We start from the raw sequence: 16,189 nt of genomic DNA on the forward strand, positions 1-16,189 counted from the left end.
GATGATAATGGTTTTACAAGACAGACGATTTTCTCTCTCATCCACCGGACACGCGTCATGTGCTGAATGGAATTGCTCATTTTCAGCCAAATCCACTTACCACCCAAGGATACCCCCGATATACCGTTGGTTTTGGAGCGCGGGACTCGCCTTTTGCCTTAACACTTTCCCCACGGTTTCCTGGCTTCCCATGCAACCAAGCGCTCGGGGCCTTTCCTTTTCAAGGGGTTTTTCCCTTAGCGCTAATCGTGCATCATAAATGGCCTCTATTTTCCCAATCCGGGCTTCCCAACTACCGGTTTTTCCTCCTGCGTGGTCTCCATGGGCCTCGATTAACGCGTTTGGACCAAGGTCCTCGTCGTTCCTTGCTAGCTGCAAACTGCCACTGTCTAGAGGTCTTCTTGATCGCTCTTTGTTCATAAATTTATGAGGTCTGTCCTGATTTGATATAGTCATGGTACTTTGATAATTTTTCATGGATCCAATTCGGATCACGACCTTCCCACTGAAAAGCTTTTGGACCACCAAAAGTTGGTTTTCAAGAATCGACTAAGTGAGGGTATAATTGTCTCACTTGTCCAATCTCTATCCACTTTGCACTACTCGACTTTGAACCCTTGAGCCCAATTCTGAGGTACTCAACATCTCCTCTGTGCGTTGTCCTCACCTTGCTGTCCAGAACTGTGTCTTCTTGCAATTCATTGAGATATTCAAGCAATAGGTCATCAATAGAAGGCAATTGACTCTGCTCTTCGGGATCCTTAACTAATGAAGGTTCAAACAATCTCAAGCAATCTACATTTACCACTGAGTAGATGTGCATGTAAGCTAGTAGATCAAGGCGAAAAGCATTCTCACCAATCTTCTCAAGTATCTTGAAGGGTCCATACCTGATAGGATTTAGCTTTTTACCTTCACCTTGCGTCCTGTCCTCGCTGATATACATCCATACTTGGTCACCAACTTGGAAACTATGCTCCATCTGATGCTTGTCATGCCTTGCCTTGTATTTGGCTTGGCTCTTTTCCAGCTATTCTTGTACTTCCTGGTGGATCTCTTGGATTTTTTCAATGAACCTAGTTGTCCTATCCACATCACTTTGTCCATCAATTGTGGTATCTTTACCAAAGACAAAATCCAAAGGAGATCTTGGTGTGAAACCAAAACAGGTCTCAAAAGGAGATCTCTATGTAGAAGAATGTTTTGCTCTGTTGTAAGCATGCTGCACATAACATAAATGTTCATCCAAAAGCTTAGGATGCTTGCTGCAATATCCTCTGAGTAACTGGATCATTGTCCTGTTAACTACGTCTGTCTGGCCATCAGTTTGTGGATGAAAAGCTGTGCTTTTCTTCAGTTTGGTGTCCTTCAGTTCCCACAGACTTGACCAAAACTTCCCCATAAATTGGGTGTCTCGATCAGATACAATGGAAGTGGGTAATCCAAAATGAACCCATACATGTTCAAAGAACAGTTTTGTAGTTTTTTCAACTGTAATTTGTTTATTACAAGGTATCAAAATACACATTTTGCTGAACCTATCCACAAAAACATACAGATAATCATGAGCTTTACTAGATTTAGGCAGTCCAACAAAATCCATGGAAACACTTTCCCAAGGGTGAGTAGGAACTGGTAATGGAGTGTACAAGCCTAGCTTTCTATTGCTGGGCTTGCTTTTAGTACACATGGTACACCCTCTTACATATCTAGAAACTGTCTCGTTCATTTTTGGCCAATAACAAAATCTTTGCAGTTGTGCAACTGTTTTACTAACCCCAAAGTGACATGATATCAGAGAAGTGTGGGCTTCTCTAATGATCTTTACTCTTTCAGTTTGTGGAATGCATAACTTCCCACAATGATATAAGAGTTTGTCCTTTACATGATAATCCAATTCTTCTACTCGTTTTCCTTGACTTAAAGTTGCATATACATCCTTAAAGTCTATATCTTGAGCATATTTTTCAATGTAGCTTTCACGTAGCACCGAATTATGCTTAAGTATAGTAGATGCATTTATAATGGGCCTAGATAACATGTCTGCAACTTTATTGTGTATGCCCTTTTATATCTGATGACTAAATGAAACTGTTGTAGAAAACCCATCCATCTATAGTGTCTTGATTGCTGCAACTTAGTTTGGGAGTGTAGATATTGGAGTGGTTGATGATCAGTATGTATTACTGTCTCTTTGCCCATTAAGTAATGTTTCCACTTTTTCACACTCTGAACTAATGCATACAATTCTTTATCATATGTAGGATAGTTAAATACTGCAAGACTAAAAGTCTCAGAATGATAACATATGTGTTTACTGTGCTGTGTCAACATGCTCCCATGGCATAGTCACTGGCATCTGTTTGGATCTCAAATGGTCTTTGAAGATCAGGCAGTGCTAGTATAGGTGTTGTACTAATCTTTTCTTTCAAGGTGTTGAAGGTTTTCCGCTGTTTGCCTTCCCACTAAAACACCTTGTTCAATCTTGTCAAAGTATGTAAGGGAGCTGCAATTAAGGGAAAGTTAGAAATGAACTTCCTCCAATATTGAGCTGCTCCTAAGAAGCTTCTAACTTCTGTAGTAGATTTGGGTTTAGGCCAGTTTATAATGACTGCCACCTTAGAGGGATCTATCTTCAATTCACCATCCCCTACTATATGACCCAAATAATTTAGAGATGTTTTGCCAAATTCACATTTTGAGAGTTTAACATGAAGTTTTTCTCTTTTCAAAACATCTAGTGTCTGCTTAACATGCTTTAAGTGTTCTTCCCATGTTTTTCTAAAAATCAGAATGTCATCCAGATACATAATAACAAAATCATCAAGAAAAGGTTTGAGTACGTCATTCATTAATCTCATGAAAGTAGCAGGAGCATTAGTTAAGCCAAAAGGCATAACCAGCCACTCATATAATCCCTGCTTTGTTTTGAAAGTAGTCTTCCATGCATCTTGTTCTGCAATTCTGACTTGATGGTATCCACTATGCAAGTCTAGCTTGGAGAAATAAACAACTTCTTTCAATTGATCTAAAAGATCATCTATGCGAGCAAGGGGATAACGATTTTTGATTGTTATCTTATTTAGTGCCCGGTAGTCAATGCACATTCTCCACGAGCCGTCTTTCTTTATCACCAAAATGATTGGTGACCCACATGGTGATGTGCTAGGTCTGATGAACCCTTTCTCGAGTAACTCCTGCACCTATTTCTTGATTTCAGCATTCTCTAAAGCGGACAACCTGTACATTCCAATGTTAGGAAATGGAGCATCTTGCTGCAAAATAATATCATGTACTATTTCCTTTTTGGGTGGCAGACCTTTAGGTTCTTGAAACAAGATATCATACTCTGAAACAACCTTTTCTAAATCAGCTTGCTGTTTAGCATTGCAGCCTTCAAATACATTGGTTTTATCAGGTTTCTTTTCCTTTACAACCGCCAGTAGGAATTGTTTGCATGAATTTATCATTTGTTTCATCTGCCCTGAGTTTATGAGAGTATAATTATTCTTGAGCTTATGAGTTCTTACAAAGTATTTGATTCCATCTTTAACAAGTAGATACTTGTTCTCAGCTCGATAAAAAATAGCTTTTCTATCATACAAGTAAGGACTTCCTAAATAAATTCCACATATATCCAAAGGAATTATGTCGAACTCAACCTCATCTACAAATGCTGACCCAAAAGAAAACTTGAGTTTGCATTGTCTAGTCACTTGTAGTTGTGCTTTATCATTCAACCATCCTAATGGGTATGGTTTCTTGTGAGGTGTAGTTACTAATCCCAACTTCTTTACAATTGCTTCAGAAATCAAGTTTACTTGTGAGCCACTATCAAACAAGGTATCAATCTTTTGATGTTTGGAAGTAACTCAAATATGGAAAAGCTCATGTCTTTTTCTCTCATTTTCTTCATCAATAGTAGATTGTGCAGAATTACTAGTAGATGCTTCAGAATTCTTACCTCTTATACCTGTGGCTGCGATGGTTGTTTCATCTCCCGAGTCTGACCCCAAATCTTTCTGAATAGCTGCAAAAATCTTCTTCTTCTTGCCCTCGAACTCCTTAGGTCTCAGCTCTTGATGCAGAATCCAACGGTGCTCATCATCATGCCCATTCTTTTTACAGTGAGTTCATGAAGCTTTTCTTTTCTATGTAGTGTCAGCCTTCCTTGCTTTCCAATTCTGCTTTCTTTTCTCCTTATTCTTTCTTGCAGGGGGTTGGGATGATCCCCCAACTTCTGGATTTCCATTCTTTCCTCTAGCTTCTAGATGAGTAGCTTGTACAGATACCTCATCTATACTAGTGGGATTAAACATGAGGATAGTGTGTCTCATGTAGCTATGTAGACCACCAATGTACTTCAACAGAGTCTCAAGTGAGTCTAATGAGATTCCTAGAATCAATGCTCTCTTTCTAAATTCTTGAGTGTACCCTTGCACACTTCGTCCTTTCAACTGTCGAAGAGTTTGCCAACTCATCATGGCTTGCTGCATGTAGGCCAATGGATAGAACTGTTTTTTGATTGCAGAAACAAATTCACTTCAGAAGGAGATAGTCTTACCATGTATTTTCATGTCAGCTTGGGTCCTGCCTTCCCACCAAACTAAGGCAGTGCCTCCAAGGCGTAGGTTTGCCAGCTAAATCTTGCTCTTGTTTGAGTCAATATTCTGCACTCTGCAATAAACATCAATTTGTCAAATCCAATTGTCTAGCTTTTTCGCATTCAACTCTCCATCATATATAGGTAAATCGAATTTAACATCTAGTTTGATCAAAGATGTTTTCTTTTTAGGGCTATCAGGAGGTGTGAGAAAGCTTTCCTCTTTCCCTTTGCCTTTTGAGTGGTCATGGGAATGTGACTCATCTTCTCCTTTGTCTTGCTTACAGCTTGATGAATCTTCATCCTTATTTTTTCTAAAGTCCCTATACATTTCTTCTACCATGGATTTTATGGCTAGGAAACTATCTATGAATTAAGGGTCTGGCCCCATAGAACCTTCCTCTGACATTGTCTTTCGAGGATAGACTCTCCCAATTTCAAGATTAGTTTCGACCAACTCTCCTCGTAATTTGAGCTTTGATCTAGTTAGCATTCAACAGCTAAACCAACACAAGCTTGTCTAACCTTAGTAGCCTAAAGCTCTGATACCACTTGATCTGAAAATCACTCATGAGTGACCTCAGTTAGTTAATTAATGAATGAAGGTATTACAGATTCATGTGCTGGTGTGTGTCTATGTTACGGATCGATCAGATTGCAAAATACACAGACACTGGAAGAATGGAAAGCAGTAAGAGAAACACAGTAAGCAAATGCAAGAACACAATAGATTTAATAAGGAGTTCACCCTATTCTGCAGGGCTACATCTCCGGTCCATCTTTCAGTGGTGGCCTTCCTATATTGTGTCTTTAAAGCAGAGATTTACAATGAGGAGCTCAATTTGAGTCTCCTGAAATAGATAATGCTTGGTAGGGTGGTTCTTGGATTCCCCAAGCCACTAGAGTGCACAGACTCTTTCCCCTTTCCAAGTCTTGACTTCTCTGGTCTTTAATGGGAGGAGCCCAATGTGGTGCTCAATTCTCGACAGATCCTCGAAGGGATTTTCTTGAACCTCTCAAGCCTTCTATCTGCTTGATGCTGCCTTAGGTCATCTCGGCTCTCTATTTCTTGCTTCTTGCTTCACTATCTGTTCTTTGCTCTCACTCTCTCTGCCTTCGTCTTCTGTCTTCTCTCTTTGTGTTCTGTTCTCTGTCTGTTCATGGCTTAAATCTAATCTATCCTTGACTGTTCGATTCCTCTTTCACCCCTTCAGTTCACCTGCTGCTGTTCGTTTGGAGTTCCCTGCCTCTGCATCATCGCCATCGTCCACAGGGAAGTGGCCACTTGTCCTCTCACGAACTGCGCCAGCTCTTCCTCGATGGTTCAATAATTCAGTTACACTGTGGAATGACTCATCCGCCAACTCAGTGGTCAAATCGGACTTCAGAATTTTACATGCTACAGCTTAATTCCCTTGTCAAATCCGGTTTCTCCATCAAGCGCAATCTCCGCCGTCAGATCTGGAGCCCCCAGATCCTACGATGTTCGCTTATTTCATGCGGTCAACTTGCTCGACTGTTAGCACGTGATAAGAGGTGGTTTTCTCTCTCATCCACCAGATACACGTCGTGCACTGAATGGAATCGAACGTTTTCAACCAAATCCGCTTGTCGCCTAAGGATGCCCTCGATATACCGCTAGTTTTGGAGCGTGGGACCCACCTTTCGCCTTAGCGCTTTCCCCATGGTTTCCCAGCTTCCCATGTGACTGAGCACTCAAGGCCTTTCCTTTTCGAGGGGTTTTTCCCAGCAATGTACGATTAGCGCTAAGCGCTAAGCGCTAATTGCGCATCAGAAATGGCCTCCGTTTCCTGATCCGGGCTTCCCAACTGCCAGTTTTGCCTCTTGCGCGGTCTCCATGGGCCTTGGTCAGCGTGCTTTGACCGAGGTCCTCGTCATTCCTTGCCGGATGCAAACTGCCACTGTCAAGAGGTCTTCCTGATCACTCTTTGTTCATAAATTTCTGAGGTCTGTCTTGATTTGATACAGTCATGGTACTTTGATAGTTTTTCATGGATCCAATTCGGATCAATTGATAGCCTCCTTCAAAAATTTCCCAAACATCAACTCCAAGAGACTGCATGCTCTCATTCCAAATTTCAAGAAAACCAAGTTAGTTTCATTAAAAAAGGGTGGATGGATAGAAGATATTGCCTTTTGATTTTTCATCTTGATGGATCTCCCTTTAAGTGATCAAGCTTCTTCTGAGGGACTTGCTCTGATACTAATTGCTGGGAAAAATAGTTGGGGGGGGTGAATTAATATTTTACACACTACAATTTTTCAATTTCTTATGAAAGAAACGTATGTACGGGACTGTGTTTAATGCAAACCACATATATCTGTATAACTTGGTTATTATTAATTTCATCAACAATTCATCTTTAACCAATGCATCATTACTTAATTATTCATTCACTAAGCAACAGTAAAGAGAAGATATATCATCAACACACAAGAAACATATCAAGGCAAATGAATTCCAGGATTTTAGGTAGAAACCAATGTGGGAGAAAACCATTGTTGTCGTCGTCTTTGTTTTCTTAATTTATTATAAAGGAAAAATTCTTACAATCTTGTACTGGCGTAGACTCTAACTAGTATGGAAGCACCCACATGTAAAAGGCTACAACCTTCTCTTGTTCTCTAGTATCCAATGGAAGGGAACTACAACCCCTTGAACTTGTTTACCGACTTCTACTAGAAGGGAGCTCCTACCCCTTTTCTGAAGGCTGCTACCCTCAGCTCCTCATGGACCAATTTTTAGAATGTTTTAGACTAGATCCACCTGTAAAATAATCATCACAAAACCTATGGGCCACCTTTCATCAAAATTTCATACTAGACCCATATCAACCATAAACCCAAACAAACTGAAGCACTAAATCTAATACACTGTCACAAGTCACTCAGTGCAGAACCCAACTAGAAACAATTAATATCAGATTATGTACACAACTGTACTGAATAAGACTCGCGTATATACGTGCTTTCTCTATATAACATATGCGTACAATTCTCACAATACTAAACACTTAAATCATTGATCACTGAACCATTTATAAAGCAATTCACCTGATCCGAACTTAAACAGGAATACAACAAATTACATACATAATCATAAATATAGATATGCAAAAAAAAAACACTTCATTTCATTAATAGAAAAATATTGAACTATGCTTACAAACAAAAAGGAAATAAGATAGCTCAGGCAATGGTAGCTTATCTCTGAGAAGAGATGTGGTGGCTACATGCCTTTGAACTATGTTACAATGAGGCTCAAGAGCCTATTTATTATTGAAAAATAGTAGAAAACCCTGAACAACCAAAACCCTAACCCCAGGAGATGTAACACCAAGAGTTTGTGGGCCCTGTTGGGGTTAGTTGGGCAACCAACTTCTCGAGGTCGTAACTTGGTCATATTACCTCTTTTTGGTGCGTATGATACCTTGTTGGAAAGGTCTCTCTGAGTACTATAGGTTTCACCGCAGGACCCTACCTATGGTTATGAGCTTGCAATGGACCTCAAAAAAATGCCCTTTAGGGGGTCAAAACAGGACAAGAAGTTGAGGACCCGAAAAATTGCTAAAAATAGTAAATGCTGAAATAAACAAGGAAACATATGAAATTGACTTGTGTGGCACTCGATGTTGATCATGGCGCTGCTTGTACTTAGCATTGGCTCTGTAAAATATATCATAGACCTGCTGGCGATTGTGTTGAATGTGCTTAATGAAGCTGTTAGCCCTTTCGGGTTTGGACTGGATGTGAGCCGAATGTTCCTAAGTGGTTGCAAATGGTATCGCCACATCAATGGGACATAATGGCTGAAATCCCAGGCCTACTTGAAAGGGGTTGTGGCTTGTTGAGCTGTGGAGAACTCTGTCGTAGATGTGTTGGACATAAGGGAGACTTTCATCCCACGTGCGTGGATGCTTCGAGTTGTTTGAAAACCTCTATTTGGCCATTAGTTTGGGGATGGAAAGTCATGGAATTAGTAAGTTTTGTATCCAGCATCAACTAGATACTGGACCAAAATGCACTCAGGAATATACTGTCCTTATCTGAGACAATGGACTGTGGGATCCCAAAGTGTACCTACACTCATTCAAAGAAGAGCATAGCAGTGGCCTCTGCTGTGATACTCTTCTTGCAGGCTACCATGATGGCCATCTTAGAGAATCTGTCGATGACTACGAAAATGCAATCGTTTTCGTGCTAAGTAGAAGGAAGGCCTGACATGTAATCCATGGAGACATATTCCCAAGGCTAACTAGGAGTAGGTAGAGGAGTATACAAGCCTTGCTTCTTGATGGTTGGTTTGGCAATGGCACAAGCGGTGCAGGATCTAATGTAATTCCCAACATTTTGACAAAGTTTGGACCAATAAAAATACTTCTGCAATACGCCACTGTTTTCTATACTCTGAAATGTCCAGCGACCCGACTATAGTACGCCTCCCAAATCATCTTGGCACGCTCTCTTGAAGGAACACATATGTGTCCCAAATGGCATAACAGTGCATCTTGAAGGTGAAAATTTGGAACTTTCTTCTCTTCCAGGAATGTCTGGTACGTGTTGCCGAATTCTGGATTAACCTTGTAAATATGCGTCCACCCTGAAATCTTGTGTCCATAGGAGTCGAGCACAATGATCAACACCATGACCGGTGTCGGCTGAGGCAATCAACAACGTTATTGGTGCTGACCTTTTTATACTCAATGTTAAAATTTAACTGTTGCAGGTAGGTGTACCATTTTTGATGGCGATCATTCTGCAACTTCCCTTTTGTCTGTATGAATTGCAGGGGTCGGTGGTCTATGTGGATGATCGTTTCCTTCCCCAGAATGTAATGCTTCCATTTACAACAGACCTTCATAATGGAATGCATTTCTTTGTCGTAAGTGGGATACTTTTGGACTGTGTATGAAAGTGTCTCACTGTGGTAAGCCACTTGATGCCCATGCCGAGTAAGAACCACAACAATCGAATAGTCAGAGGTGTCTATCTCAATCTCAAATGGTTTTTGCAGGTCTGGTAATATGAGCATTGGTGTATAGAGGAGGCGATGCTTCATCTTAGAAAACACCTGCTATTGAATTTCAGACCAAAAAAACTTTGCTTTCACTCTGCCCTTGGTGACTTAACTTAAAGGCCAAGTGATATTAGAGAACCCAAACACAAACCTGCGGTAGAAATTGGCAAGACCCAAAAAGCAATGGAGCTCTTTTAGAGTGGTTGGGGCTAGCCAATCCCGAATGCCTTGTATCTTGGCTAGGTCCACATGTACACCCTTCTCATCAATGATGTACCCTAGATATTGAACCTGGGTCATGCCAAAATTGCATTTCTTCAAGTTAGCACATAGCTTATGTTGTCGCAGGGTTTGAAGGACTTGTCAAATATGGTGGAGGTGCTCTTCCAAACTCTGGCTGAAGATCAAGATATAAAATAAACACACCACCACGAATGCATTGGTGAAGGGTTGCAAGATGTCATCCATCAATCTCATGAAGGTTGCAGGGGCATTCATCAATCCAAATGACATGAGCAACCATTCGAAAAGGCCCTCCTTGGATTTGAAGGTAGTCTTCCACACATCAGAGGGTTCGATAGGCACCTGGTGATAACCTGACTTCGAGTCAATCTTGCTGAAATATTTGCCCCCCTTGAGCTGGTCCAAAAGTTCATCAATCCGCGTGACTAGGTACCTATTCTAGATAGTGATATTGTTTAGTGTATGATAGTCAATGCAGAGTATTCAAGTCCCATCCTTCTTTTGTACCAATACAATTGAGCTCCCATAGGGTGATGAGATTGGCCAAATGTGCCCTTTCGACAATAGTTCCTGAATCTGCCTCTTGACCTCATTGTTCTCTAGAATAGAGCATTGATAGATCGGTCCATTCAGCAGCGACATGCCCAGGGTCATATCGATGGAGTGGTTGACCTGACAGTGTAGAGGTACCCCTGTAGGTGAGGCGAAAATATCCCTGCACTCCTCCATGACCATGTCCATCTGCTGCTGTTGTACAAAGGAGCCCTACCTAGAAGCCATGGCTGCAACCTTCTTCTTACCCTGAGGGCGAATCATAAGGAAAACAAATTTCCTAGTATGGGAAATGATCTTACTGCATTGCTTTGTAGTGATCAAAGAGATGGTGGGAGGCGAGGCTACCTCTGGTATCTTGTACAACTTATTGGCCAAAGTAAAAATCACAGAGAGAGGTCTAGACTCATATACAACATGTCGCTTCCACAAATATGGTTGTCCTACCAATACATCACAAACTTCAAGAGAAGCAACATCACACAATACCTCATCTGTGAAGGGCTTGATGCTGTAGGGAAGGCGTCACTGCTGGCTGACGTGGAGATCTCGTCCTTGGTGAAGACACGTGATGGTGTATGGATGTGGATGTGTTGTAGTCTTTAGGCCCAACTGCTTCATGACCACTGCTGAAATGAGGTTATTTTGGCTCCCGCTGTCGATGATGAACTGCAACAAAGAACCCTTCACGCACATCTGTGAGTGGAAGAGGAATCCCCCCTCCTCTGGATCTTCAATCTCAATCTTCTGGATCTTGGTGGTGGCCACATTGGCATTGGCGATCTGCTTCCCTTTTTCATTCCCCTTATCAGGTTCTGATTTAGAGTTAGAACATGCTTCTGATTCAGAGGCCTTCAACTCAACGACCAGTGATTGCTTGGCCCAACACTCACTTGTGTTGTGAGTGGAGCTCTTATGAAACTCACAACATTTTCCCATGTCCTTCTTTGTCTTCATGGTGTCTTTCTTTGCTTGCGGCTTTGGTGGGCTGTCCTGGGTAGCCCCGTCTTGGTTCTATCCTTTTCCCTATGGTTTGGGGGCACCCTTTCCTTGCTCTGGATTCACAGATCTAAAGTCTTACTTCTTCTGTTTAAACTTATGCTCAATCTTGACAGCGTATCGATACGTCGTGCTGAGTGAGGAAATGTCTAGGAACTCCATCTCATCTTGGATTTACTTATGCAGACAACCGCAGTACTTGAGTACCAAATGCCGCTCAGTGTCCTTTATACCCAACTTTGCACGAAAGGTATGGTAATTATTTGTGAACTCCGACACATTTTGGTCCCTTCATTGTCGTAGCGTGGTCAACTTTATGTATTTATCTTCATAGTTCTCGACAAGGTAATATTGTCCCTTAATGGCATCTTGGAAAGAATCCAAAGTGGGTGTAGCTAAAAACATCGAGGGTTCACTCTCATCTTTTTGTTCACAATAGGTTTCCCACTAGTCCTTGACGTGTGGGGCGGCTTTGAGAAGTGAAAAAGTAATCTTTTCTCGGTTGGAAAAGTCATAAACTGAAAAATATCCTTCCAATAGATTTAACCATTTATCTACGATGTCTGCATCTATCATGCCCTAAAATATGGGAATATCGAAGTTAAATCATACCTTAAAATGAGTGGTGCCTGTAGAGTGGCTACTGGATGAAGATGCATTGCCTATGGGTAGTTGTTGAAGGATCTGGGCAAAGTTATCCATCATCGCATTCCTTTTCCACTCGAGGGCTTCCTTGAGAAACATTTTAAAAGGATATCCAACCCCCTCATCTTTCTTTTCTTCCACCATGGGAAGTCGTCAGGGTTTGTGAAGCTAATCTTGTAGCAGTTCAACCAGATCGAGCCCTAACTCCTTATACCCTGACCTCGTTGGGGACACACACAGTAAAACAGAGGGATTAGACTGATCTGATACCACTGATCCAAATTTAAATAGGAATGCAACAAATTACAAAAATAATTATAAATATAGAGATGCAGCGGAAAAACACTTCATTTCATTAATTGAAAAATACTGAACTATGCTTACAAACAAAATGGAAATAAGATATCTTGGGCCATGGTAGCTTATCTCTGAGAAGAGATGTGGTGGCTACATGCCTATGAACTGTGTTACAATGAGGCTCAAGGGCCTATTTATTATTGAAAACCCTAAACAACCAAAACCCTAAATAGCCAAAACCCTAACCCCAGGTGATGTAATACCAAGAGTTTGTGGGCCTCGTTGGGGTTAGATGGGAAGGAAACTTCCTGGGGTTTTAACTTGGTCATATTATCTCTGTTTGGAACAGATGATACCTTGTTGGAAAGGTCTCTCTGAGTACTATAGGTTTTGTAGTATGCCCCAACCAATGGCCATGAGCCTATAACAGACCTCAAAAAACACCGTTTAGGGGGTAAAAAGTACTCTAAAAGTTCAGGACCCGAAAAAATGCTAAAAATAGTTAATGCTAAAATAAACACAGAAACATATGAAACTGACTTGTGTGATACTCGATGTTGATCATGGTGCTACTTGTACTTAGCATTGGCTCTGTCCAATATATCATGGACATGCTGGCGAATGTGTTGAATGCACTCAATGAAGTTGTTAGCCCTTTCGACTTCATAATGGACGTGAGCCGAATTTGCATGAGTGGCTGCAAATGGTATCACCATATCAATGGGACATAATGGTTGAAATCCCAACCCTACCTTAAAGGGGTTGTGGCTTGTTGAGCTGTGGAGAGCTCTGTTGTAGCTCTATTGGACATAAGGGAGACTTTCAACCCATGTGCATGGATGCTTCGAGTTGTATATGTGTAGAATGTCTAAAATCATCCAGTTGACAACCTCTATTTGGCCTTCAGTTTGGGGATGGAAATTCGTGGAATTAGTAAGTTTTGTATCCAGCATCGACCAAAGATTGGACCAAACTGCACTCAGGAATTTGTTGTGCCGATTTGAGACAATGGACTATGGGATCCCAAAGTGTACCCACACTCACTCAAAGAAGAGTTTAGTAGTGGCCTTTGCTATGATACTCTTCTTACAGGACGCCATGATGGCCATCTTAGAGAATCTGTCGATGACTGCAAAAATGCAATCGTTGCCGTGCTTAGTAGAAGGAAGGCTTGACATGTATTCCATGGAGATAGATTCCCAAGGCAAACTAGGAGTAGGTAGAGGAGTATATAGGCCTTGCTTCTTGATGGTTGGTTTGGAAATGGCACAGGCGGTGTAGGATCTAATGTACTTCCCAACATTCTAACGAAGTTTTGGCTAATAAAAATACTTCTGCAAAACCACCACAGTTTTCTCTACTCCAAAATGTCTAGAAACCCGACTGTAGTGCACCTCCCAAATCATCTTGGCACACTCTCTTGAAGGAACACAGATGTGTGCTAGGTGGCATAATAGTGCATCCTGAAGGTGAAAATTTGGAACTTGCATCCCAACATTCTGACGAAGTTTCGGCCAATAAAAATACTTCGGTAATACTGCCACTTTTTTCTCTACTCTGAAATGTTGAGCGATTCGATTGTAGTACGCCTCCAAAATCATCTTGTAATGCTGTCTTGAAGGAATAAAGATGTGTCCTAGGTGGCATATTAGTGCATCTTGAAGGTGAAATTTGGAACTTGCTTCCCTTCCAAGAGTCTCTGGTATGTGCTGTCGAATTCTGGATCACTCTTGTAAATATGTATCCACCTCGAAGTCTCGTGTCCGCAGGAGTCGAGCACAGTGATCAGTGCCATGATCGGTGTTCGGATGAGGCAATCAACATATTATTGGTGCTTCCCTTATTATACTTAATGATCAAATGGAAGTATTGCAGGTAGGTGGACCATTTCTAATGGTGCTCATTCTGCGACTTCCCTTGTGTCTATATGAACTACAGGGGTCGGTGGTCTGTGTGGATGACTATTTCCTTCCCCAGAATGTAATTCTTCCATTGATGGCAGGTCTGCACAATGGAATACATTTATTTGTCGTAAGAGGGATACTTTCAGACTGTGTTTGGAAGTGTCTCACTGTGGTCAGTCACTGGATGCCCATGCTGAGTAAGAACTACACCAATAACATAGTTGAAGGAGTCTGTCTCAATCTCAAATGGTTATTGAAGGTCTCGTATTATGACAATGGTGCAGAGCAAAGGTGATTCTTCAAATCAGAAAATTCCTGGTGTTGGGTTTCAAACCAAAAAAATTTTGCTTTTGCTTCGCCCTTGGTGGCTTGAATTAAAGGCCAAGTGATATGAGAGGACCCGAACATGAACCTGCGTAGAAATTGGCAAGACCCAAAAAGTTGCGGAGCTCTATTAGAGTGGTCGAGGCTTGCTAATCCTAAATTACTTGTATATTGGCTGGGTCCACATGTACACCCTGCTCATCAATGACATACCCCAGATATTGAACCTGAGTCAAGCCAAAAGTGCATTTCTCCAAGTTAGCAGACAACTTGTGTTTTTGCAGGGTTAGAAATACCTGTCAAATATGGTGGAGGTTCTATCGTAAATATATGGTTGAACTATGTGTTTGATGTCATGTAAAGCATAATTCATTGCCCTCTGAAAAGTTGCCCCTGTGTTCTTCAAACCGAAAGGTAATTTACGATATGTGAATGTGCCCCATGGACATATAAATGCGGTTTTTGATTGGTCCTGTGGGCGGATATTGATTTGGTTGTATCTGGAAAATCCATCCATGAATGAAAAGATTTTGCATCTGGCACATTCATCAACAATTTAGTTGATAAAGGGTGTAGGATAGTTGTCCTTCAGACATGCTTGATTTACATCCCTATAATCGACGCACACTCTAATCGTTCCTTGTTTTTTCATCATAGGAACAATATTCGATACCTAATCAGTGAGAGGTACAGGGTAAATGAAGCCAACACACAAAAGTTTTTCAACCTCTGCTTTAATGGCAGCGGCTTTCTTTGGATGAACAGGTCGAAGCCGTTGACGTACTAGTTTGACATCAGGATACATCTTGATTTCATGCTCAACAATGCTTGAGTCAATGCCTGGCATTCCTCATAAGACCATGCAAAGACATCTCTAAATTTGCGAAAAAGAGCACAATAATTTTCTAGTTCTGATGGAGAACAAGATTTACCAACGTGAATATTCTCTACAATATTGGGTTTGGTCGAAATATTAATGGAGATAGTCTCTTCAATGTTAGACAAATTTTGCTCAGAATCAACTGTATTTACAGAATTGAATAAAAAATCAACAATTGAAGGGTGCTTGAGTTCTTTTGAATAATCTTCATTGTCATCTTGAAGGTGGGAACGATGATGATAATCTTCCCACAGCGTCTCTCCTGTCATCATTGATTGGATGATTCCTTCATCTGTAGAATGTATACGAGACCAAGGATTGGAAGAGGTGCCATATTCTGAAGACCTATCTACCCAAACACTTGTTGAGTGCGGATTCAGGTTTGCCGCACAAGCCTAATAAATTGATTGCTACAAAGATTCGATGGGGCTTGGTGGCAACGCCTCATGATGATCATCAATTTCAAAATAGTCGGAACTCTCCTTAAACTCAGATGATGTAGAGGAGATCATGTTGCAAGTTTCCACTGTGGCCACTTCCGTGAAACCAGACGGAGATGGGAGGGAAAAAGTACCCATCAAAGAAGGATCTTTTAGAGACCTTCTGCAACATTTTGAAGCGATTGTGAATGTCCATGTATCAATGGAATGCTTCCAGTATCTTGTGAACTATTAGAAAAAAAAGCTAGTTGGTCGATGACTGTT

This window comes from Pinus tabuliformis, chromosome 9, assembly GCF_031772625.1.
Source record: "Pinus tabuliformis cultivar Carrire ecotype Pingquan chromosome 9, CPIR1, whole genome shotgun sequence".
Taxonomy (NCBI): domain Eukaryota; kingdom Viridiplantae; phylum Streptophyta; class Pinopsida; order Pinales; family Pinaceae; genus Pinus; species Pinus tabuliformis.